Source organism: Triticum aestivum, chromosome 6A (genome assembly GCF_018294505.1).
Source record: "Triticum aestivum cultivar Chinese Spring chromosome 6A, IWGSC CS RefSeq v2.1, whole genome shotgun sequence".
Classification (NCBI taxonomy): Eukaryota; Viridiplantae; Streptophyta; class Magnoliopsida; order Poales; family Poaceae; genus Triticum; species Triticum aestivum.
The window spans coordinates 235,947,262-235,973,011 of NC_057809.1; positions in this window are offsets into that span (position 1 = coordinate 235,947,262).

Here is a 25,750-nt window from a genome sequence, read left to right on the forward strand (position 1 = left end):
CATCTGATGTAATAGAATAGCTTTATTTGCTAAAATCAGTACATAACTATCGTGTTGTATGGTTTCAACATGTAGAGTTTTGCAAGTGAGAGTTACAGGAAGTCACTATTGCAAGATAGCATTCAGTTAACACACGTACAATCGACTGATCATTGTTTCTTTTTTTTGCTAATTTAATTTGAAAAAGCTATTGCAAACATTTTTTTCTTCTGAAATTATATACTCTATTTATTTCTAATGTGATTTTGTTACTGTTTGTATGGTATTTCTCTGCCTAAATTTTTTGTTACATAAATTAATCTGCATATATGTGTGCAAGCTGTGAATCGACAAACAGCCCAGAAAATATGGCATGCTACATACCCTGTGACAGTACATTATCAGAAATACTTATATTCAGTGTGTCATGTGTGCTCAGTCATTTGTGTCATGTTCAGATTTTAGAAGTCAAAATTCTAGCTTTAGCTCTATATTTAAGAATTTTTCTACGCCAAATGCAAGAAAAATAAAGCGTCCTGCTGCTCTCATTCTGAGGAAGTTCTGAAAATTGAGGCATTTGTATGAATTTCTACTCTTCATTATAAATTATTCTTTAAAGTTTACAAAATAAAACCTGATATACTCTGTATGTCTCCGTTCTACACTACCACTACCATTTTATTGCTGCAAAACGCCAGTGAAAAAGTCATTACTGTTTTACAAGTTTTTATACAATCAAGCTGAAAGAGCAATAAAATGATCTGTTTTCACATCGCCTCGGATCTTACCGAAAGGCAGTGTGCCTATAATTTACATCTAGCTAACAATAATGTGTTTGAGAATGCTTCATTTGTTGACGGTCAGCATGTGGGGTGTGAGCGAGGATACTTATATCACTTAGTGGCCAAGGGAATGACATTACAAAAAGTTTATCTAACATCCTAGGAGAAGATGGACACATGTTCCTATATTGCTTCTCTACAATTGCTTTCACCATTTGATCATCCATGTAATTTATAGCATCCATGCATGGCTTATCCTTAGGCTGTTTGTATCCATTTATTCCTTTTGTTGACATGAGTAGGAGGCTACTATGAATGCCACATAGTTGTAATTTAACCTCCTTACAAACAATTAACGTTCAAACATTCCAGTGCAGGAATCTCAAGACTTAGGAATGGCGCCCCAACAATTGTGAGCGGCACAAAGGAAGGGTCGCCATCACCAAGGATGTACGCTGACAATTGTGGACTCCAAAGAGGAAGAAGTTCTATATTTAGTGCATTGAGTTGCTATTTAAAATTCTGAGAGGTGTTGAATTTTGTTAATTTTTAAGATATTGACTTGGAAGAATTAGTATTTTGCTTGATGTAAACTCAGATTAATTTGTCATGTCATTTGAACCGAGCAACCTTTTTGTGACACCACTTCATGATTTTTGTGTGATATTTTTTTTACAGGTAGATTTTTGTGTGATATTCTGTCAATTCCATGTACTAAGTGGACATATGTTGCCAGCTTAATTTTTTTTATGATTTTATCTATCAATTTGTTATATGTTGTCAAATTACACCGAAGTGCATATGCCAAGATACATAACATATATTTAGATCCTCCACCACGTGACTTAGAGGAGATCCATGAAAAGATGGAACTCAAAATCATCTGTGGTTTAGTTAGAAAATACTTATCGGCATCTACACATTTTTCAGTGTATAATACAATTTAAGACTGAATCCAGAGGAGATCACTCAACAAAGTAGTGTATACAATGTACCCAGCATGAAGCATGACGAGCTGCTACGGTAATTAGTATCAGTACTGTCCTCCAGCCATGGCTGTTACGGGCGTAGCAACGAGCTCACACAAAAAATTATGTAAACCCATCAATCACTGGAGGAAGTTAGTTTTTACCAGCTGGAGCAACGAGGGCGCCATCCGCAGCTCCGAGTTTCAGCGGGAGCCCCGGGAGCCACCGGTCCGCCGCGCCGTCAGCGGGAGCCGCCGAGCTGTGGAGGGGTACCGCCACGCCACCACCACCACCAGTGGGAGCTGCCGCTGATGGGGGGCCTAGGTCCCGTCGTCGGCCTTCCTCGGCTCCTCGAGTAGCTTCTTTCTTCAGAACAAATGTGTTGTTTCAGCACACATTGTATACACTGTTTTTTTTTGCGGGATACTGCTTTCTTATTTTGCTACTACCTAGAAAAAGTCATGTAGATCTTCATCTTTTTTCTTTACATGTGGTTTATTTTTACTTTTTTAATTGTTTGCAAATGGTGGACAAAAACCCACGACCTTCTTCCGCTGCACGAGCTCCTGAAGGAGCCGGCTCAGGCTGTTCGGCAGCTCGGAGGTGAGGCCCGTGGGGGCGGAGGCGTTTGGTCCATGGCCACGGCCACGCCGAGCATGTGGACCTGGCGCAGCGTGGCGGCGAGGGGGAGAGGAGGGACGAGAAGGTGAGCGCCTGAAACGCCATCACGGGTGATCCCTGGGGTTTGCAATCGCTTGTCTCCGTCGCCTTCAGCAGTGCAACTAGATTGAGGAATGGAGATTCATTTGGAATCTGAGGAGGGAGAGGTACGAGACAAGTTTTTCTCTCTCTCTCTCCGATTGTTGGCTACATAGGCAGGTGTTTGAGGCATGGCCACATGAGCAGTGACTAGCATAGTAGAACGCATCAAGAAGTAGCGATGGCTCTAAGGACTGAGGTAGCTGCTAGCAATAAACACCCTCCACTCTGAATGGACCAAACCCAAAAGACAATGCAAAATTAATAATTCATGAAATATAATATTCTAAAAAATGACCGTCACCATAAAAATAATTCCATTTTAAAAATATTCTCGAAAATGAGAAAAAAACACCTTCTCAAAGTACAAAAAAAACATGTTTATTGAGAGAATATTCCATACACAACTACTGTTTCATAGGATGAAATGAAAATGAAGAGCTGAAATAGGTCATGACAAACATTGTTTTCTTTTTTTGCGATTTGAAAGGAGTTTTATTCCATCATAATAGGGTTACAATCGAGAGGCAAAAGATCCTCTATACATGGTGTTGCGCTACATAGTCATACATCAGTACTACTTTCTACTCGACTATATGACGCCAACCAATCTGTCACCCTATTTTGCTCACGCTTGATTTTCATGGAAATAAACTTTCTTCCTTGCATAAGGAACTTTATCTCTGCCACCAAATGACCATATGCCGATCTCGAGGGGCCTTCCCCGGACAAAGCTAACAATGCTTTCGAGGAGTCCGATTGGACAATAACAGGATAATCAATATGTTGCAATGCCAATGTCATATCATGCATGATAGCATGTAACTCTGCCTCAAGAGCGTCGTTGCAATTAAAAATATATCGATATGTGTTAGGGTACATAAAAATTTCATGGTTCAAAAAGAAATACTCAGTGTAACCTGATGTTTAAGGATTGGTCAGATTAAAAAAGTATCGCATAATGGCACATGGAGCATGATATATTTATTTTTTCGTCTTTTTTCGCCCGGTGCAACGCACGGACATTTGTACTAGTAAAACATTTACATTCATAATCTCTACAATCGTCTTGGACAACAATATTTTTGTACTTTCTGGCTGAGAGATTCAAGCCATGGATCTGTGAGACAGTTGCTTGGTCGCGTAGGATGCTGTTGTTGGCCGCTCCTGTCGAATATGCTGGAGGTGATGGCAAGCAAATGTGGTTTGATTGCATGTACTACAGCAACAAGTTAGATCACGGCGACATGAGTAGTGACATGCATGTAAATACGTGAATTTGATGTGCTACAGACAAACCAGATTAACATATTCTGTAAACAACAAAAGGGATGCAGGATAGCACATTTGTTTTTTGAGAGAAAACCATCATGGCTAACTTTATTAAAACTTAAATAATGTTTATATTGTCTACGAGCTGACAATAAAGTTAAGGGGCTCGTCCAACCAATTAAATGAAGTCTTATTACAGTGACTAAAATGAGCTAGCATATGAGCCACTTGATTACAAGATCTATAATAATGCTTATAAACGACCTTCTTAATTGAAGTATTAGTGTCCAAACATTCTGCGAATATTGCCGCCGCCGAGTCCCATCGTATGGTTTATCCATCACAATAATTGATTACTTGTAAAGAATCTAATTCTATCCGGTTACACCCAAAGGAGTTAGCAAAAATTAGCCCGTCTTGCATGGCCAATGCTTCTGTTGTTATTGCATCCACTGCAACATGTATAAACATGCATTGGGCTCCCATGAAATTACCTTTGCCATCACGCAGGATAGCCGCCGTAGCATCTACCCCTTCGTTCGAATAGTACGCCGCATCAACATTTAACTTAATGAATTGAGGGTCCGGCTTACACCACTTTGCTTCAGGGAAAATTCTCACCAGCGATGTAGTATAACATATTTTTAGCATAAGGAGTAAAAGAGAATATACATGGTAAGAGTTCCTGCAAGTTAGGAATGACATATGTTATGCTGATAACTAAGTTCCTCATCCCATAATTTGTAACCCGTGGAGGTGATAAGTTTCTAATAGGATGACAACTCCATACTTGTCTTTACCTGAAATGCAACCATAGCGGCAAAAAAGTTAAAGACCAAAACATTTTTTGTTGCTACCGGTTTTAGACTGAGACATATCTCTATTTCTAATGTCTGCGTTGGTGAATAGCATTCACGGTTTTCTTTCGCTGGTTTTATTTCATCCCACCTTGCATCCCGTTCCCCCTGGTTTTTTTCCTGCCTGTACATGCTACCCATCGGTTTTCTGCTCTCCCTCCCGAAAACCCCCTGAGCCACTCCCGTCTCTCCCATCACGCAAACCACTCCTCTCCCCGATAGCCCTCTCGCGCGCTAGGGTTCCTTGAGCCGCCGCCGTACCGGAGCTCCTCGACCAGCCCCACCTCCTACCGCTCCACCCACTGCTTCTCCCTCCGCTCGCTGCACTCGCCCTCTCGCCGCGTCCGCCTTCCCCGATGGTCGCCCCCTTCCCCCTCGATCCTCCAATCGGCGCCTTGTGGTTGGGGAGCTCAACAGTCGTGGTCTGAAGGACGTGGGGAAGCCGCCCCCCTCGCTAACGAATGAGGCCCCCTCGAACGCCCCTACACAGCCACTCACTTCCCTCTCTCCCACCCAGAGCCGCCCTCTTCCCAGCCGGCGCCGCCCTCTTCCCTCTCTCCCACCCCGAGCCGCCCTCTTCCCTTCCCGCGCCGCTCTCTTCCCCGCCGGCGCTGCCCTCCCCTCACCTTCTTTTCATCAAGCGGGGAGGCCCCAGATCGAGTCGAGCAAGTCAGCGGGGCGGCGGCCAGACCCGCCACGGCTACATCTCGTCGAGATGGACCGCGCCACAGTGCGATCACTAATGGGGAGAACATAAAACTTCAATTGAGGGCACTGTGATTCTCTAGCTACATGTATCATGTAAGTGACGTCTTTCCATGAATCTTCTATTCATTATATAACCTCTCGGGCCCTTACAAAAGAATCTCCGTTAACTCAATCTCTTTCTGCTGATTCTTATAGGGTCACCAACCACACATGTATAAACCATGTCTCCCTACTGTAATTTGATGATTTATTTACATGTGGCACAGAAGAGTTTAGAGTTCACTCCGAGAAAGAATTGCTTTGCATGTACATTTGCTAAAAGACGGATGGGCTGAACTTTCGACGGTTCTGATTGGTCGCTGACATAACCTTTCCTCTTTTCATTGATAGGTCCAAAAGAGATCCTTATTTCACCTTTTTTATAGGTATTTGACGTGAGGAATTTCATACTTTTGGAGTGGAGCTATTTGATACGTATTTTTGATTGTTCCATGTTATTATATTATCTGTTTTTGGATGTTTAATAAGCTTTAATATGCACTTTTATATTATTTTTGGGACTAACCTATTAACCGGAGGCCCAATGCCAGTTTCTGTTTTTTGCCTATTTTAGTGTTTCGTAGAAAAGGAATACTAAACGGAACGAAACCTTCGCGAGGATCTTTCTTGGAACAAACGTCATCCAGGAGACTTAGAGTGGAAGTCAGAGACGCAACGAGGCGGCCACGAGGCAGGAGGGTGCGCCCAGGGGGGGGAGGGTAGGCGCGCCCCCACCCTTGTGGGCCCCTCGTAGCTCCACCGACGTACTTCTTTCGCCTATATATACTCTTGTACCCTAAAAACATCCAGGGGAGCCACGAAACCACTTTTCCACCGCCGCAACCTTCTGTACCCGTGAGATCCCATCTGAGGCCTTTTTCGGTGATCTGCCGGAGGGGGAATCGATCACGGAGGGCTTCTACATCAACACCATAGCCTCTCCGATGATGTGTGAGTAGTTTACCGTAGACCTTTGGGTCCATAGTTATTAGCTAGATGGCTTCTTCTTTCTCTTTGGTTCTCAATACAAAGTTCTCCTCGATGTTCTTGGAGATCTATTCGATGTAATATTCTTTTGTGGTGTGTTTGCCGAGATCCGATGAATTGTGGATTTATGATCAAGTTTATCTATGAACAATATTTGGTTCTTCTCTGAATTCTTATATGCATGATTTGATATCTTTGCAAGTCTCTTCGAATTATCAGTTTAGTTTGGCCTAGTAGATTGATCTTTCTTGCAATGAGAGAAGTGCTTAGATTTGGGTTCAATCTTGCGGTGTCCTTTCCCAGTGACAGTAGGGGCAACAAGGCATGTATTGTATTGTATTGTTGCCATCGAGGATAAAAAGATGGGGTTTATATCATATTGCTTGAGTTTATGCCTGTACATCATGTCATCTTGCCTAATGCGTTACTCTATTCTTATGAACTTAATACTCTAGATGCATGCTGGATAGCGGTCGATGTGTGGAGTAATAGTAGTAGATGCAGAATCGTTTCAGTCTACTTAACACAGACGTGATGCCTATGTTCATAATCACTGCCCAGATATTCTCATAACTATGCGCTTTTCTATCGATTGCTCGGCAGTAGTTTGTCACCCACCGTAATACATGCTATTATGAGAGAAGCCACCAGTGAAACCTATGGCCCCCGGGTCTATTTTATATCATATAAGTTTCCGATCTACAATTATAGTTTACCATTTATTTTATTTTGCAATCTTTAATTTTCAATCTATACAACAAAAATAGCAAAAATATTTATCTTATTATCTTTATCAGATCTCATTTTTGCAAGTGTCCGTGAAGGGATTGACAACCCCTTTATCGCGTTGGTTGAAAGGTTCTTGATTGTTTGTGCACGTACTAGGCGACTTATGTGTAATCTCCTACTGGATTGATACCTTGGTTCTCAAAAACTGAGGGTAATACTTACTCTACTTTGCTGCATCACCCTTTCCTCTTCAAGGGAAAACCAACACATGCTCAATAGGTAGCAAGAAGGATTTCTGGCACCGTTGCCAGGGAGATCTATGCCAAGTCAAGACATACCAAGTACCCATCATAAACTCTTCTCCCTCGCATTACATTATTTGCCATTTGCCTCTCATTTTTCTCTCCCCCACTTCACCTTTGCCTTTTCTTTCGCCCTTCTTCCGTTCGATTTTGTGTTACCATGTACCTTCTTTTTGCTTGCATCTTCGCTTGCTAAAAGTTTATGGATCCTCCTCCACTTGCTATTCTCTTTAAGAGATCCAATTATGATGAACCTATTGCTAGTGAGTTGAGTGCACTAGATTATCTTTATGAGGTTTTGCTTGAAATTCATGAATCTGAAAAGTGTGATGAATTACCTTATGAAGCGATTCACGATAGATCTTTGAATAAAAAGCATGATTGCAATGATGTTATTATAAATTCTATTAATGTCAATTGTTCTAATAATATGCAAAACCCTAAGCTTGGGGATGCTAATTTTGCTATGTCTACTACTTGTTCCAATGATCATGATTGGGGTGATTCTTCTTATGATATTAAAAATTTATTTAAGCCCATGATGAATATAAGATTGATAATAATGTTTGCAATATTGAAAGTGGGTTTGGAAGAGTGTAAACTTTGGATCCCACATATTTGGAGAATGTTCAATCTTATGATTTTTTTGATAAAAGTGGGTTTGGAGAGGTCATGACTTTAGTTAATGTTAATCCCACTATTTTGGAAGAGTGTCAACTTTGCATGCATGTGGATCGTGTTGAAAATATTTTATGTGATATCTATTTTGTTGAATTTGCTTATGATCCCACATGTAATTATTATGAGAGAGGAAAATATGATTGCAGAAATTTTCTTGTTACTAAATTACCTCTCATTATGTTGAGATTGTTATTGTTTCTTTTCGCTTCCTTGCATATGCTAGTTTTTGCTTGCTATGATAATTTGTTTGCCTATAAGATGCCTATGCATAGGAAGTATGTTAGACTTATATGTGTTTGTCACGTGTTTCATGATGCTCTCTTTGTGCTTCAATTCTTGTCTTTCATATGAGCATCATTGAAATTATCAATGCCTAGCTAGGGGCGTTAAACGATAGCGCTTGTCGGGAGGCAACCCAATTTTATTTTTGTTCTTTGCTTTTTGTTCCTGTTTAGTAATAAATAATTTATATAGCCTCTGTTGTGATTGTGGTTTTTATGTTTTAATTAGTGTTTGTGTCAAGTAAAGCCTTTAGGATCTTCTTGGGTGATTGTTGTTTGATCTTGCTGATAAAAATAGAAAGTATGCACTCACGATAATAATTTTCATTTCTTACTACAGAGCGATAAAATACCAATTCCAACTGAAGTAGGTAAATACACAAATTATTTAGGTCTTACTAATTTTTAAGAATTTTTTGAGTTACAGAAGTATTCAAAACCTCCAGATTGCTACAGACTGTTCTGTTTTTGACAGATTCTGTTTTTCGTGTGTTGTTTGCTTATTTTGATGAATCTATGGCTAGTATCGGGGGGTATGAACCATGGAGAAGTTGGAATACAGTAGGTTTAACACCAATATAAATAAATAATGAGTTCAATACAGTACCTTAAAGTGGTGGTTTGTTTTCTTATACTAACGGAGCTCATGAGATTTTCTGTTGAGTTTTGTGTTGTGAAGTTTTCAAGTTTTTGGGTAAAGATTTGATGGATTTTGGAACAAGGAGTGGAAAGAGCCTAAGCTTGGGGATGCCCAAGGCACCCCAAGGTAAAATATCGGTAACTTTACATGAGGCTATATTTTTATTCACCACATGATATGTGTTTTGCTTGGAGCGTCTTGTATGATTTGAGTATTTGCTTTTTAGTTTACCACAATCATCCTTGATGCACACACCTTTTGGGAGAGACACACATGAATATTAATTTATTAGAATACTTTATGTACTTCACTTATATCTTTTGAGCTAGATAATTTTGCTCTAGTGCTTCACTTATATCTTTTGAGTTAGATAATTTTGCTCTAGTGCTTCACTTATATCTTTTTAGAGCATGGTGGTGGTTTTATTTTATAGAAATTATTGATCTCTCATGCTTCACTTATATTATTTTGAGAGTCTTTTAGAACATCATGGTAATTTGCTTTGGTTATGAAATTAGTCCTAATATGATAGGCATCCAAGATGGGTATAATAAAAACTTTCATATAGAGTACATTGAATACTAAGAGAAGTTTGATACTTGATAATGGTTTTGAGATATGAAGATGGTGATATTAGAGTCATGCTAGTTGAGTATTTATGAATTTGAGAAATACTTGTGTTGAGGTTTGCAAGTCCCGTAGCATGCACGTATGGTAACCGTTGTGTAACAAATTTGAAGCATGAGGTGTTTCTTTGATTGTCCTCCTTATGAGTGGCGGTCAGGGACTGATGACCCACAAGTATAGGGGATCTATCGTAGTCCTTTCGATAAGTAAGAGTGTTGAACCCAACGAGGAGCAGAAGGAAATGATAAGCGGTTTTCAGCAAGGTATTCTCTGCAAGTACTGAAATAAGTGGTAATAGATAGTTTTGTGATATGATAAATTGTAACGAGCAACAAGTAACAAAAGTAAATAAAGTGCAGCAAGGTGGCCCAATCCTTTTGTAGCAAATGACAAGCCAGAACAAACTCTTATAATAGGAAAAGCGCTCCCGAGGACACATGGGAATATCGTCAAGCTAGTTTTCATCATGTTCATATGATTCGCGTTCGATACTTTGATAATTTGATATGTGGGTGGACCGATGCTTGGGTACTGTTCTTACTTGAACAAGAATCCCACTTATGATTAACCTCTATTGCAAGCATCCGCAACTACAACAAAAGTATTAAGGTAAACCTAACCATAGCATGAAACATATGGATCCAAATCAGCCCCTTACAAAGCAACGCATAAACTAGGGTTTAAGCTTCTGTCACTCTAGCAACCCATCATCTACTTATTACTTCCCAATGCCTTCCTCTAGGCCCAAATAATGGTGAAGTGTTATGCAGTCGACGTTCACATAACACCACTAGAGGCTAGACAACATACATCTTATCAAAATATCAAACGAATACCAAATTCACATGACTACTCATAGCAAGACTTCTCCCTTGTCCTCAGGAACGAACGTAATTACTCACAAAGCATATTCATGTTCATAATCAGAGGGGTAATAATATGCATATAGGATCTGAACATATGATCTTCCACCAATTAAACCAACTAGCATCAACTACAAGGAGTAATCAACACTACTAGCAACCTACTAGCACCAATCCCGGACTTTGAGACAAGAATTGGATACAAGAGATGAACTAGGGTTTGGAGATGAGATGGTGCTGGTGAAGATGTTGATGGAGATTGCCCTCTCCCGATGAGAGGAGCGTTGGTGATGACGATGGTGATGATTTCCCCCTCCGGGAAGGTAGTATCCCCGGCAAAACAGCTCTGTCGGAGCTCTAGATTGGATCCACCAAGGTTCCGCCTCGTGGCGGCGGAGTCTCGTCCCAAAAAGTTCCTTCTTATTTTTTCTCATCGAAAGACCTCATATAGGAGAAGATGGGCATCGGAGAGCCACCAGGGGGCCCACGAGATAGGGGGCGCGCCCCCCACCCTCACAAGAAGGGTGTGGGCCCCCAGGCCTTCATCTTTGGCGTGGATTTTTCTTTATTTCTTTTAAGATGTTCCGTGGAGTTTCAGGACTTTTGGAGTTGCGCAGAATAGGTCTCTAATATTTGCTCCTTTTCCAGACCAGAATTCCAGCTGCCAGCATTCTCCCTCTTTATGTAAATCTTGTAAAATAAGAGAGAATAGCCATAAGTATTGTGACATAAAGTGAAATAACAATCCATAATGCAATAAATATCTATATAAAAGCATGATGCAAAATGGACGTATCAACTCCCCCAAGCTTAGACCTCGCTTGTCCTCAAGCGAAAAGCCGATAACAATAAATATGTCCTCATGTTTAGAGGTAGAGGCGTCGATATAAATAAAATACGGACATGAAGGCATCATGATTATTCTTATAACAGCAACATATATAGGTTTTGTCATATGATTACTTATGTTCGAGTGATGATCTATTCACAATGCAAAAGTATAAATCATAAACCTTATTGGACTCCGACAAACTAAAATCTCAGTCATTGAAGCAATTGCAATTTATCATAACATCAGAAAGAGTCTATGTCAGAGCTGAAAAGCAAGTCCACATACTCAACTATCATTTAGTCCTCCATAATTGCTAACACTCACGCGATACTTGTGGTTACAGAGTTTTAATAAGACACAGAGAAAGATAGGGGCTTATAGTTTTGCCCCACAACCTTTTACCTCAAGGGTAATGTCAACAATAATGGTTCATGCTCCCTACATCCAATTAGATATATATATATATATATATCATGTTCTTTCCAACATGCTGAGCTTGCCAAAGGATAAAATAAAAAGGAAAAGGTGAAGATCACCATGACTCTTGCATAAGGTAGAAGATAATAATAAAGGATAGGCCCTTCGCAGAGGGAAGCAGAGGTTGCCATGCGCTTTTATGGTTGGATGTATAAAATCTCAATGCGAAAGAATGTCACTTTATATTGTTCCTTGTTATATGAACCTTTATTATGCAGTCCGTCGCTTTTATTACTTCCACATCACAAGATCGTATAAAGCTTATTTCTCCCACACCAACCAATCATACATATTTAGAGCAATTTTTATTGCTTTGCACCGATGACAACTTACTTAAAGGATCTTACTCAATCCATAGGTAGATATGGTGGACTCTCATGGCAAAACTGGTTTAGGGATATTTGGAAGCACAAGTAGCATTTCTACTTGGTGCTGAGAATTTGGCTAGCATGAGGGGGAAAGGCAAGCTCAACAAGTTAGAGGAACCATGACAACATACTTTATCTTAGATATAAGAAAGACATAACTCATTACGTTGTCTTCCTTGTCCAACATCAACTCTTTAGCATGTCATATTTTAATGAGTGCTCCCAATCATAAAAGATGTCAATGATAATATATCTATATGTGAAACCTCTCTTTCCTTATTACTTCCTATTAATTGCAACAATGACCAAAGCTATGTCTGCCAACTACCAACAACTTTTAATCATCATACTCTTTCTATGTGAAGTCATTACTCTCAATAAGATCAATATGAACTTTTTATTTCTTTTATTCTTTTCTTCTTTCTTTTATTCACCCAAGATCATGGCAAAATAATCAAGGTCTTGACTCAACACTAATCTTTATTATATATAACTCATGGACTCGATTACATAGAGGGATCATAAAGCAAAACTCAAAACTAGATCATGCCATAAACTTTATTCTACTAGATCAAGATACTACTAATAGGATCGAACTAAGAAAACGGTAAAGATAGGAGTTGTGATGGTGATACGATACCGGGGCACCTCCCCCAAGCTTGGCAGTTGCCAAGGGGAGTGCCCATACCCAGATACTCAATTCTTCTTTGTTGGAGGAGACGGTGGAGGTGTTGTTGATGATGCGGGCTTGTCATCCATCTTCCAAGGCATAGGTTCACCATCATAGAAAGATGATCGAGTCTCCGGAATCCTCAAATCTGCAGCCAAACTCATTCTTTTGAATCTATATTCATACTCACAGTTTTGGTTTTGAAGGTCATAGACTTGGGCTTGGAGGTGCTCGATCTTCTCATGTAGCTTGAAGATGGCCTCCTCGGTGTTCTTGGCATCCGGCTTGTAGTTGTTAGTGAACTCCGCGAGCATCATGTGGCTAGCGTTGATTCCATGCTCCACCATCCTTTGGCACTTGAAAACTTGTTGCTCCACTGCTTCGAGCCTCATCTCCATGCTTCCGGTCCCCTTTGGTCCCTCTTCATCGCGGATGTGCAGCAACCCATCACGCATCTCAATGGTTTGGGGGTGTCGCAGCACCTCCGCGAGGTAAGGGTTGATGACCTTCTCAAAGAACTTGTCCTTGGAGGCGCTTGGGGCCGTCATGATAACCTAGATCTGTCAGAAAAACAGCTCGAAAAAATAGGAGATTTTTGCGTGATACGGGAGTCAAAACCTTCAGGAGGATATATAATGAATTTTTACCGACCAAAATACGTATCGTGCAAGAAAACGGAGTCCGGAAAGCACACGAGGCGCTCACGAGGTAGGGGGGCGCGCCCAGGGGAGTAGAGCGCGCCCACCACCCTCGTGTCCTTCCCGGATTGCTACTTATTTTTCTATTTTTCTAAATATTCCAAAACGGAGAAATATTGCATTAAAATTTTTGTTGGAGTCGGTTTACTTACCGTACCACATACCTGTTCCTTTTTGGAGTCTGAAATGTTCCGGAAAGTGTCCCTTATGTATTCCTCCGGGGTTATGGTTTCAATAATATTGGTTTCAACATTTATGGGATTACCTGAGATATAATGTTTAATTCTTTGACCATTTACCACCTTCGGATTTGTGCCCTTGAAGTTGTTGATTTTTATGGCACCGGAACGATAGACCTCCTCGATGACGTAGGGGCCTTCCCATTTAGAGAGAAGTTTTCCTGCAAAAAATCTTAAATGAGAGTTGTATAGCAATACATAATCACCTGCATTAAACTCACGCTTTTGTATCCTTTTGTCATGCCATCTTTTAACTTTTTCTTTAAACAACTTGGCTTTTTCATAAGCTTGGGTTCTCCATTCATCAAGTGAGCTAATATCAAATAACCTCTTTTCACCGGCAAGTTTAAAATCATAGTTGAGCCCTTTAATAGCCCAATATGCCTTATGTTCTAGTTCGAGAGGTAAGTGACATGCTTTTCCATAGACCATTTTTTACGGGGACATACCCATAGGATTATTGTATGCAGTTCTATAAGCCCATAATGCATCATCAAGTTTCTTAGACCAATTCTTTCTAGACCTATTAACAGTCTTTTGCAAAATTAATTTGATCTCTCTATTGCTCAACTCTACTTGACCACTATACTGTGGGTGATAAGGGGATGCAATTCTATGATTAACATCATATTTAGCAATCATTTTACGGAAGGCACCATGAATAAAGTGTGAACCACCATCAGTCATTAAATATCTAGGGACTCCAAACCTCGGAAAAATAACTTCCTTAAGCATTTTAATAGAAGTGTTATGATCAGCACTACTAGTTGGAATAGCTTCTACCCACTTAGTAACGTAATCAACAACAACTAAAATATGTGTATATCCATTAGAGGCAGGAAAAGGTCCCATATAATCAAAGCCCCAAACATCAAACGGTTCAATAACAAGTGAATAATTCATAGGCATTTCTTGACATCTACTAATATCACCAATTCTTTGACATTCATCACAAGACAAGACAAACTTACGTGCATCCTTGAAGAGAGTAGGTGTAATACCCCGGATGTAACTTTCCCAATTTGTACTCCAACTCTTGCCGTTTCCGGCGTTAAGTTATTTTATTTTCTCGGGTTCGAGTCTTTGTCTCCGTGTGTTGTTTTAGTTGTCACGCATCTCATATCATGTCATCATGTGCATTGCATTCGCATACGTGTTCATCTCATGCATTCGAGCTTTTTCCCCGTTGTCCGTTTTGCATTCCGGCGCTTCGTTCTCCTTCGGTGGTCATTTCTAGTTTTCTTTCGTGTGTGGGGATTAAACATTTCCGAATTGGACCGAGACTTGTCAAGCGGCCTTGGTTTACTACCGGTAGACCGCCTATCAAGTTTCGTATCATTTGGACTTCGTTTGATACTCCAACGGTTAACCGAGGGACCGAAAAGGCCTCGTGTGTGTTGCAGCCCAACACCCCTCCAATTTGGCCCAAAACCCACCTAAGCCTTCTCCATCTTCTAGAGCGTTCGATCACGATCGCGTGGCCGAAAACCGCACCTCATTTGGACTCTCCTAGCTCCCTCTATGCCTATTTAAACACCCCCCGAAATTCGGATCTCCTTCTCCCCCGAAACCCTAAAAACCCACCCCGCGCGCACCGGACATGTCCGCCACGCCGGACATTTCGTCCGCCGCCGCCCGCGGCCTCTAGCCGCCTGCCATGTGGCGCCGCTACTGCCTCCCCCGCCGCGGCCCGCCAGGCCCAGGGAGGGCCCCCGCGAGCCCGCACCTGCCGCCGCCCTCCTCCCACGTCGCGTCGCCCGGGGCCTCTCCTCCCCGCGCTCCGGCCGCCGAGCTGCTTCACCGCCCTTCAACGCCGGCGCTGTGGTCACTGTCGCCGGCCCCCGCCGCCTCGCCCGGTCGCCGCGCCGCCCGGCCGCCGTGCCGCCTCCGCCGCCGTCCACGCCGTCCTCCTCCTCTCCCTCGTCTCCGGCAGCCCCGACGAGCTCCGGCCGCCACGAGCTCGCCGGTGAACAGTACCTCACCGGGCTCCTCGGTTCACGTGCTGGATCTGGATCTGGAAATTCGAAGGTTGACTTTTTCTCAGAAACCCTAGCCCATGTGCTGATGTTCATAGCCTTGTAACTCCTCATCGGTAGCTCCGATTTGGGCTTATAGCATATCAAAATGTTCGTCTCAGAGAGTACATCATTTCATTCCATTGCATCATTTTCATTTGAGTGCATCTTGATGCCCGAAATTCTGTTAGAAGAGGGCTACTTGAGATAATTGTCAGATGTGCTGCTCCATTTAGGGTTTTGTCATTTTTGCCATGATTACTGTGTGCATGATATGCCCCTGAGTTCTACATATGTTTTGTTAAGGGTTTTGTCATCTTCCCAGAGGTGCAACCTATGTATTTTTATTATGTGTGTGGTGACTAGTGCAAGCTTGCAAAGTGGTGCACTTGTTAATTCTGTTTTCAGGGACTTAGCAATTCCACCAAGTCCTTGAGTTGTTTATCTCATGTTGCCATATGTTCATGTTGTTTCCTAGTGATCCGTGCATCTTTTGAGGATGATCAGTAAGGATGTTTTGTTAATCTTGTAGTGATCTATCCATCCATGTCTTTGTTTGAAATTATGGAGCACCCTAGCTTGAGTCAATCGAGCTCTACTTTTGCTACTTTGTGAATCTGGGCAGATTGTCAACTTGTTTGCAATTTTGCCGATGATGTTGTAATTGATCCGTGCATGCTATGCTATTGTTCTTGCCATGTCTAGATTGCATTTTGTGCCTTCTTGATGTATGCATGCTTATCTTGTCATGACTTGCACCGTAGTGAGTGCATCAAGCTCGTAAACATGCCTACTTGTTATCTGTTTTCAGCCCAGTTTTCACTAAGTCTGAAAACTGATTATGTTTTTGCCATGTTCACATGCTTGCAATTGTATTTTCTGATCCCTTTTGGCTCAAGGTCACTAAGGGACTTTTGTTAAGATCTTTGAGTAGCTCCATGCCATGCTTTACTTTGCCATGTTCAGGTCCTGTAGCATGTAGTTTTGTTGCTCCGAAGAGTGCTACCTGATCTGAAATTCTAGACAAGTGTTAATTTCACTAAGTCTGAGATCTGTTTGCCATATGCATTTTTTGCCATGCTTGTTTGAACCTTTTAATGGATGAGTTGGCCGTAGCTCAGTGCTAGACTTTTGTTAAGCATCTTGAATGCATCCCTGCCATGTATTTTGTTGTCATGTTTGGGTGTTGTAGCTTGTTCATCTCATTGCATTTAGATGGGTACTTGCTGTAAATCGTAGACTGGTGTCATTTTTGAATCGCTTGCCATTTCCAAACCGTAACTCCGATTCTAGCGTTCTTTATATCGTTTTCAAGCGATTTCATCTCATCTTTCCAGTGGCACACTTGGAATTCCAAGTTGAGGCCAGGTTCTTGCATTTCCTGTCATATCTTGCATTTGCATCCCGCATCGCATCCCGCATAGCATATCATCATTGCATCATATTGTTTGATCCTTGCACGTGGTTGATTGTGTCCTTATTGCTTGTTTGTCTTGTTTGGGTAGAGCCGGGAGACGAGTTTGCTAATGAGGAGCCTGTTGAGTTTGCTTTTGAGGATCCAGTCAACTCTGACAACTGTGCAGGCAAGATGATCATACCCTCGAAATCACTACTATCTTTGCTATGCTAGTTTGCTCGCTCTTTTGCTATATGATGCCTACCATTTGCTTTCAAGCCTCCCAAATTGTCATGTCAAACCTCTAACCCACCATGTCCTAGCAAACCGTTGATTGGCTATGTTACCGCTTTGCTCAGCCCCCTTATAGTGTTGCTAGTTGCAGGAGACCGTTCCTTGTTGGAACATTTATTTACTTGTTGGGATATCATTATATTATCTTGTTATCTTAATGCATCTATATACTTGGTAAAGGGTGGAAGGCTCGGCCTCTCACCTAGTGTTTTGTTCCACTCTTGCCGCCCTAGTTTTCGTCATATCGGTGTTATGTTCCCGGATTTTGCGTTCCTTACGCGGTTGGGTTATAATGGGAACCCCTTGATAGTTCGCCTTGATTAAAGCTTTTCCAGCAATGCCCAACCTTGGTTTTACCATTTGCCACCTAGTGATGAGGACATCAATACAATTGTTACACCCACAGCCCCTGCTGCTATACATACTGGACCAATTACTAGAGCTCGTGCACGCCAACTAAATTACCAGGTACTTTCGTTTCTTGGTAATGATTCTAATGTTCATGAGAATATGATGCTGCCTAAATTGGATACATTTGTTTTGCTTACAAATGAAGGGCCTAGCTTGGAGAAGGATGAATATTGGAGCAAGAACAAGCATGGAGATGATGGCATGCGCAAGGGGAACAAGAACGGAGTTACAAGTGATGATTTCAGGACTTTGAAGCCACCATAATGGGTGCATGAAGCCTTGGACGAAATATACAAGATGCCACTTCATAAATTTCGTCCCGAGGCTATTTTAGGTGCTGCGTCACCTTATTATTGGGCCAGGCCCATGTAATTTCGAAATACATAAGTATAGGCTATTTTTAGAGTCCGTATGTGTGGGGAAACAAGAGATAGGGTTGATTTCGGACCCCTCCACCAAGGGCCACGAAATTCCCCCTCTTCCTCCATATATACAGCCCTTAGGGCATCATTTAGACTTTGGGTTTTGTTTAGATTAAAAGTTCGCCATAGCTGCAACTTCGCGTACTTCGTTTGTGTTCAACGACCAGACAAAGGCGTCACAGAACCCCACCTTGATCAATAAAGCTTTCATCTTATATTCGCAATATCCAGATTGCAATCTTAGTTTCTTGCTTGTTCTTCGTTTGCTCGCAGGAAACAGACCCTCGTGGTCAGGTTGATCGTGCTCCGGCGTGGTCAATAACCTCTCGGAGTTGGTTTAGCGATTGCTAAGGCGCGACGTCCTCGCACGTTCGTAGTCGGATCGTCAAAGTCGACTTCCACCAAAGCGATATCCATCATCTCATCGAAAGACGGGACACCTTTGCCTCTATCACCTAGCCTTTTCTTTCCCTTGGGTTCTGCAGACTCAAGGGTCATCTTATTTTAAACCCCCCGGGCCAGTGCTCCTCTGAGTGTTGGTCCAAACTGTCAGCCGCCGGTCGCTACCAGGGGCAACTCTGGGCTGGCCTACCGAAAGTTTAGACAATTTGAGTGTGCCCTGAGAAAGAGATATGTGCAGCTCCTATCGGGATTTGTCGGCACATTCGGGCGGTGTTGCTGGTCTTGTTTTAACCTGTCGAAGTGTCTTGAAGAACCGAGATACCGAGTCTGATCGGAACATCTTGGGAGGAGGTCTATTCCTTCGTTGACTGTGAGAGTTTGTCATGGGCTAAGTTGGGACTCCCCTGCAGGGTTTTGAACTTTCGAAAGCCGTGCCCGCGGTTATGGGCAGATGGGAATTTGTTAATGTCCGGTTGTAGATAACTTGAACCTTAACTTAATTAAAATGAATCAACCGAGTGTGTTACCGTGATGGCCTCTTCTCGGCGGAGTCCGGGAAGTGGACACGGTGTTGGAGTTATGTTTGCGTAGGTTGCTCTCTAGTTTCTCGCTCGCGCCTTGCCTCCTCTTCTCGCTCTCTTTTGCGAATAAGTTAGCCACCATATTTTTGCAAGTCGCTTGCTGCAGCTCCACATATTTACCTTGCCATACCTATAAGCTTAAATAGTCTTGATCGCGAGGGTGTGAGATTGCTGAGTCCCTGTGGCTCACAGATTACTATTACACCAGATGCAGGGCCTGATGATTCCGCTCCAGGAGACACGCATGAGCTCAAGTGGGAGTCCGATGAGGACTCTCAATGTTACTATGTTTCTTTTCCCGATGATCAGTAGTGGTGCCCAGTTGGGGGTGATTGGGACCGTGTCGCATGTTGGGTTATCTTTTATTTTGGCGCCGTAGTCGGGCCATGAGTGTTTGGATGATGTAATGTTATTTATGTACTTGATTGACGTGGCGAGTGTAAGCCAACTATGTTATCTCCCCTTTATGATTCATATTACATGGGATGTTGTGAAGATTGCCTAACTTGCGACATATGTGAAAGTGCAACTATCCCTAGGTGGTTTTGGTAATTCATAACAACATATAGCTCATTGAGCTAATGCTATTCCAAGATGACTATTTCAGGAAAGCTCAATGATTGGCATGGCATGGATGTGAAAGTGGAACCCTCAAAATGCTAAGGACAAAGGATTGGCTCAAGCTCAAAAGCTCAAGACTCTTCATTTTATATTTTAGTGATCCAAGATCACATTGAGTCTTTAGGAAAAGCCAATACTATCAAGGAGGGATGAGGTGTTGCTTAATGAGCCTCTTGCTTCATGTGCTTAGAGATATGCTCCAAAACCCTCAACTACTTTCCCATATCCACATATGACCTAAACCCTAAGCCAAACTCGGTCCTACCGATTCTTTCTATCCGGCGCCACCGAGTTTCACTTGTCATAAGCCACTGCCAAACCCTAGCAATTCGGTTCTACCGATAGGGATCTCGGTCTCACCGAGATGGGATTGCAAACTCTCTGTTTCCCTTTCGTAACTTTTCGGTCTCACCGAAAGAGCGAATCGGTCCCACCGAGATTGCAATGTAAATTCAGTGTTTCCTTTTTGTAACTTTTCGGTCTCACCGAAAGAGCAAATCGGTCCCACTGAGTTTGCCTGACCAACTCTCTGGTTAGCTAATTACCAAAATCGGTCTCACCGAGATTATGTTATGCCCAAACCCTAACCATATCGGTCCTACCGAGTTGCATGTCAGTCCCACCGAAAATCTCTAACGGTCACTAGGTTTACCTTTTCGGTCCGACCGAGTTTGTTGATTCGGTCCCACCGAGATTGGAAAACTATGTGTAATGATTGGATTTTGTGTGGAGGCTATATATACCCCTCCACCTCCTCTTCATTCGTGGAGAGAGCCATCAAAACACATACACAATTCCAACTCATATGTTCTGAGAGAGAACCACCTACTCATGTGTTGAGACCAAGATATTCCATTCCTACCATATGAATCTTGATCTCTAGCCTTCCCCAAGTTGCTTTCCACTCAAATCTTCTTTCCACAAAATCCAAATCCTATGAGAGAGAGTTGAGTGTTGGGGAGACTATCATTTGAAGCACAAGAGCAAGGAGTTCATCATCAACACACCATTTGTTACTTCTTGGAGAGTGGTGTCTCCTAGATTGGCTAGGTGTCACTTGGGAGCCTCCGACAAGATTGTGGAGTTGAACCAAGGAGTTTGTAAGGGCAAGGAGATCGCCTACTTCGTGAAGATCTACCGCTAGTGAGGCAAGTCCTTCGTGGGCGATGGCCATGGTGGGATAGACAAGGTTGCTTCTTCGTGGACCCTTCGTGGGTGGTTGCTTCTTCGTGGACCCTTCGTGGGTGGAGCCCTCCGTGGACTCGCGCAACCATTACCCTTCGTGGGTGGAGCCCTCCGTGGACTCGCGCAACCGTTACCCTTCGTGGGTTGAAGTCTCCATCAACGTGGATGTAGGATAGCACCACCTATCCGAACCACGGGAAAAACATCCGTGTCTCCAATTGCGTTTGAATTCTCCAAACCCTTCCCTTTACATTCTTGCAAGTTGCATGCTTTACTTTCCGCTGCCAATATACTCTTTGCATGCTTGCTTGAATTGTGTGATGATTGCTTGACTTGTCCTACAATAGCTAAAATCTGCCAAGAACTAAAATTGGGAAAAGGTTAAGTTTTTATTTGGTCAAGTAGTCTAATCACCCCCCCTCTAGACATACTTTCGATCCTACAAGTGGTATCAGAGCTTTGGTCTCCATTTGCTTTGATCTCCATAGCTTTTGGTGGTCATAGCCTTGGTTTCACAACCTAGGAGAGTATGGCGTCTAGCGAGGGAAATTATCACCGTAGAGGTCCTTACTTTGATGGTACTAATTTTGCTAGTTGGAAGCATAAAATGAAAATGCATATTCTTGGACATAACCCCGCCGTTTGGGCTATTGTGTGTGTTGGTTTGCAAGGTGACTTCTTTGATGGGAAAGAACCAAACCGTGAAGCTACCGCGGATGAGTTGAAGATGTTGCAATACAATGCTCAAGCTTGTGATATTCTCTTCAACGGATTGTGCCCCGAAGAATTCAACAAAATCAGCCGTCTTGAGAATGCAAAGGAAATTTGGGACACTTTGATTGATATGCACGAAGGTACCGACTCCGTCAAGGAATCCAAGTTGGATGTGCTTCAAAGTCAACTTGACAAGTTCAAAATGAAGGATGGTGAAGGTGTCGCTGAAATGTACTCTAGGCTTGCTCTCATCACAAATGAGATTGCCGGCTTAGGAAGTGAAGAGATGACCGATAGATTCATCATCAAGAAGATTCTAAGAGCCTTGGATGGAAAATATGATACCGTGTGCACATTGATCCAAATGATGCCCAATTACAAAGATCTCAAGCCAACGGAGGTGATTGGAAGAATTGTTGCTCATGAGATGTCACTTAAGGATAAAGAGGAACTTCACAACAAATCAAGTGGTGCCTACAAAGCCTCATGTGAAGCCCCTACATCATCAAGTGAGAAACAAAACTTCAATGAAGAATTGAGCTTAATGGTGAAGAACTTCAACAAGTTCTACAAGAGTAGAAGCAAAGATAGAAGCTTCAAGTCAAGGTCCTACAATGACAAAAGATCTTCTAGTCGAGAGCGAAACTGCTACAGTTGTGGAAGACCCGGACACTATTCCAATGAGTGTACGGCTCCCTACAAGAGAAGAGAAGATTCTCCAAAAAGAAGAAGCAAAGAATCACCACCAAGAGAGAGAAGGAGTAGAGATGATCGTTATGAACGAAGATACTCACGGAGAAGCAAGGATTCGGAAAGGAAGGAAAAATCATCAAGGAGCTACACAAAACGAAGACATCAAGCTCATGTTGGTGAATGGGTATCCGGCTCCGACTCCGACAGCCACTCCGAGAGAAGTTATCACTCCGACTCCGAAGATACTCAAGATGAAGGTGTTGCCGGTCTAGCACTTGTGTCAACCAACTCCTACGACATATTTGACTCACCAAATGAAGGAATTGGAAGATGCTTCATGGCCAAAGGTCCTAAGGTAACACACCCCGAGTATGTTGATTTCAATAGTGATGAAGATGACTTGTTAGGTGATGATTTGCTTGTTGACAACTCTAGTGATGAATACTATGATGAAACGTCAATTAATCATGCTAATCAAGATAAAACGAATGACAATGATAAGGAGAAGATTGAGGCTCTAACTAAAGAACTAAACACTCTTAAGTTAGCTCATGAAACTATCTTCGAAGATCATCGAGAACTTTTAAGAGCTCATGAGAAATTATGCTTTGAAAAGCTCAATCTTGAGCAAGAGCATGAGTTCTTAAAAGCAATCAATGATGATCTCCGCAAGAAAAGTTCTTCTTACATTGCCAAGCGTTTACTCTTATCCACTTACATGCCTCAAGTCAAGTCTAGTAACAAGAACAAGAAAGATTCTTCCTCTAGCAGTAACAATGATCATGCTAAATCCAATATTGTTGCTTCTAGTAGTTCTCTTGATTCCACTAATGATTCTCTTAGCCAAGTTACACTTGAGCAAGAAAATAGCTTATTGAAGGGAATTATAGAGAAAGGAGTGTACAAAAGCCTTGCCGGGAGTAAGCAATTCGAGGAAATTGTGCGCAAGCAAGGAATGCACCGGAAGAATCAAGGTGTTGGTTTTGAACGAAAGTTCAATGCCAATGGAGTTGAGTGGGAAGAAGATCAATACCCCAAGACAAAGTTTGTTCCTCAACAAGAGAAGTATGATACTTCTTTCAAGGGGACACAAGCTCAAGATGATCTTCCACCACAAGACTACAAGCAAAAAGGCAAGGACAAGCTTCAAGAGGAAATTGATGCATTTGAAGAAGCTCCTAAGACCTTAGTCAAGTGGATTCCCAAGACTACTTCAAGTTCCACTTCATCAAGTACGACTACAACTCCAAGGATTCCCATCAAGATGGTGTGGATCCAAAAGAAGAAGAACTAGAGAGTTCTTGAGGGTGACTCCGCCAACATACTTCACTCTTATCATTTTGGCAAGAACAAGTGCAATCAACTTCCACATCTTGCACTAGTTCAAGGAGTCACAAACCCTCTTGTTGGTAAGACAAGGGACAAGGTAACCTAAAAGTTTTCATGGACATCATCTTGTGTGTGCATCACTCTATGTCTATGGATATCCTTGTTTGTTCCTTGTGGGACTAACCCATGTAGGTATTGAAAGTGCAATTCACTCAAATGGATAGCTCCAAGTGATCTACATCAACATTGAGCATCCACATCTTCAACATCTACATGAAGTCATCATCGACAAAACCCGAGGTTAGTTCATCCCTCTAAGGGGGGATATCACATCTAGGGGGAGCTTTACTCTAAGACTTGAGCTAAAGCAACTCTAAAGATGTGAACACAACAATGCTTTATGTAAAAGTGGTAACCCCACTTGAGCTTAAACGATGAGTATGACCTATGATCAAGTGTTCTCACTTGACTCCTAAGTCAATATACTCATATATAGATGACCTTGTCATCGCAAATTGCTTGATAGATGCTAGAATTGGTTGTGCATGCCTTGTCACATATTTCATTTGCCATCTTATTGTGTGAGCATGCTGGTTGCATATTTTACTCATTCGAGGACATCCACTTGTTGTTTTGATTGTTTGGTTTTATTTCCTTTTGCCAAGTGGATGGACAAGAATGCCTAAGAACCTCCTCTAGCTATCTATGCTTTTCTCGTCTCAAACTCTATTCATGCTACATCACAAAATTTGATCAAGTCAGATTCGAACCACTCTGTGTGAGGAGCGCTCGGAGTCCCCGATTCGTCATAGACTTAAACTTCCAAAACCTCTTTATGATTCTCGGTCTGACCGATACCCTACTTTCGGTCCTACCGAGATCATTAAGTTGATCTAGGTTTTCGATCTCGGTGCAACCGATTTGAACCATTCGGTCACACCGAGTTGCAACAACTGTATACAGTTTTGCATCTCGGTGCCACCGAGTTGTTCCACTCGGTCACACCGACAGGGTCGGGCTATATATAGTCACGGGCAAAAATTTGGAAATTTCTCCGAACCCCTTCGCCCGCGCGATAGCCTGCTCTGCCAACTTGGTCTCCGGATCGTCTCCTCGCCGCCAGCCGCCTCCAGTCGCTGGTCTCCGTCGCCGTCAACGGAAATTCAACCCCGCCGTTGCCGCCGTAGCGAGTCTCCGCCGAACTAGGGTATGGACTCGATCTTTGTGCTATTCCCCAATCCGATTCTTAGCACATTGTGATCATCATGATTCTTGCCACGTTTGTTAAACTTCTATCCAGTCAATGAACTCGTAGATTAGGTTTAATTCGAAAATTTTAGGGTTAGGTTTCCGCCGAAACCATCTCGGACCCACCGAGTTGAAAAACTCGGTCCCACCGATTTGGCTTATGCCATTGCACAAGTGAGACTCGGTCTGACCGAGAATTACTTATCGGTGTGACCGATTTTGGAACTCTGTGAAACCCTAGCAGTCTCGGTGCCACCGAACTGTGACTCGGTCTGACCGAGTTCACTAGTTTAGGTGCCAAAACTGCTTCGGTATCACCGAGTTTAGAAATCGGTAGATCCGAGATGCTTTCAGTGGGAAACTAAAACTAAGTTTTTGAATTATTCTTTTGCAAAAATCTCTGCATTTTGTGATGCTTATCCACTCTATCTCATCTATAACCTATTCACAGGGTCAGCAGTCAGAGTTTGCATCATGTCAGACCAAAGTGATAGCCAGAACTTGTCAGAGCAGCAAGTGCAGATGAGTGAGGGCACTAGTCCCTCAAGTTCCTCAGATGATGGCAGCAGGAGCACCCCTAGCAATCTGCCTAAAGCTGCCACAAGACAGAGAAAGAAGAGAACCTCAGACTCAGAAGATGAGGATTATGTGGCAGAAGAGGAAGCAACTTCCAAGAGAGTT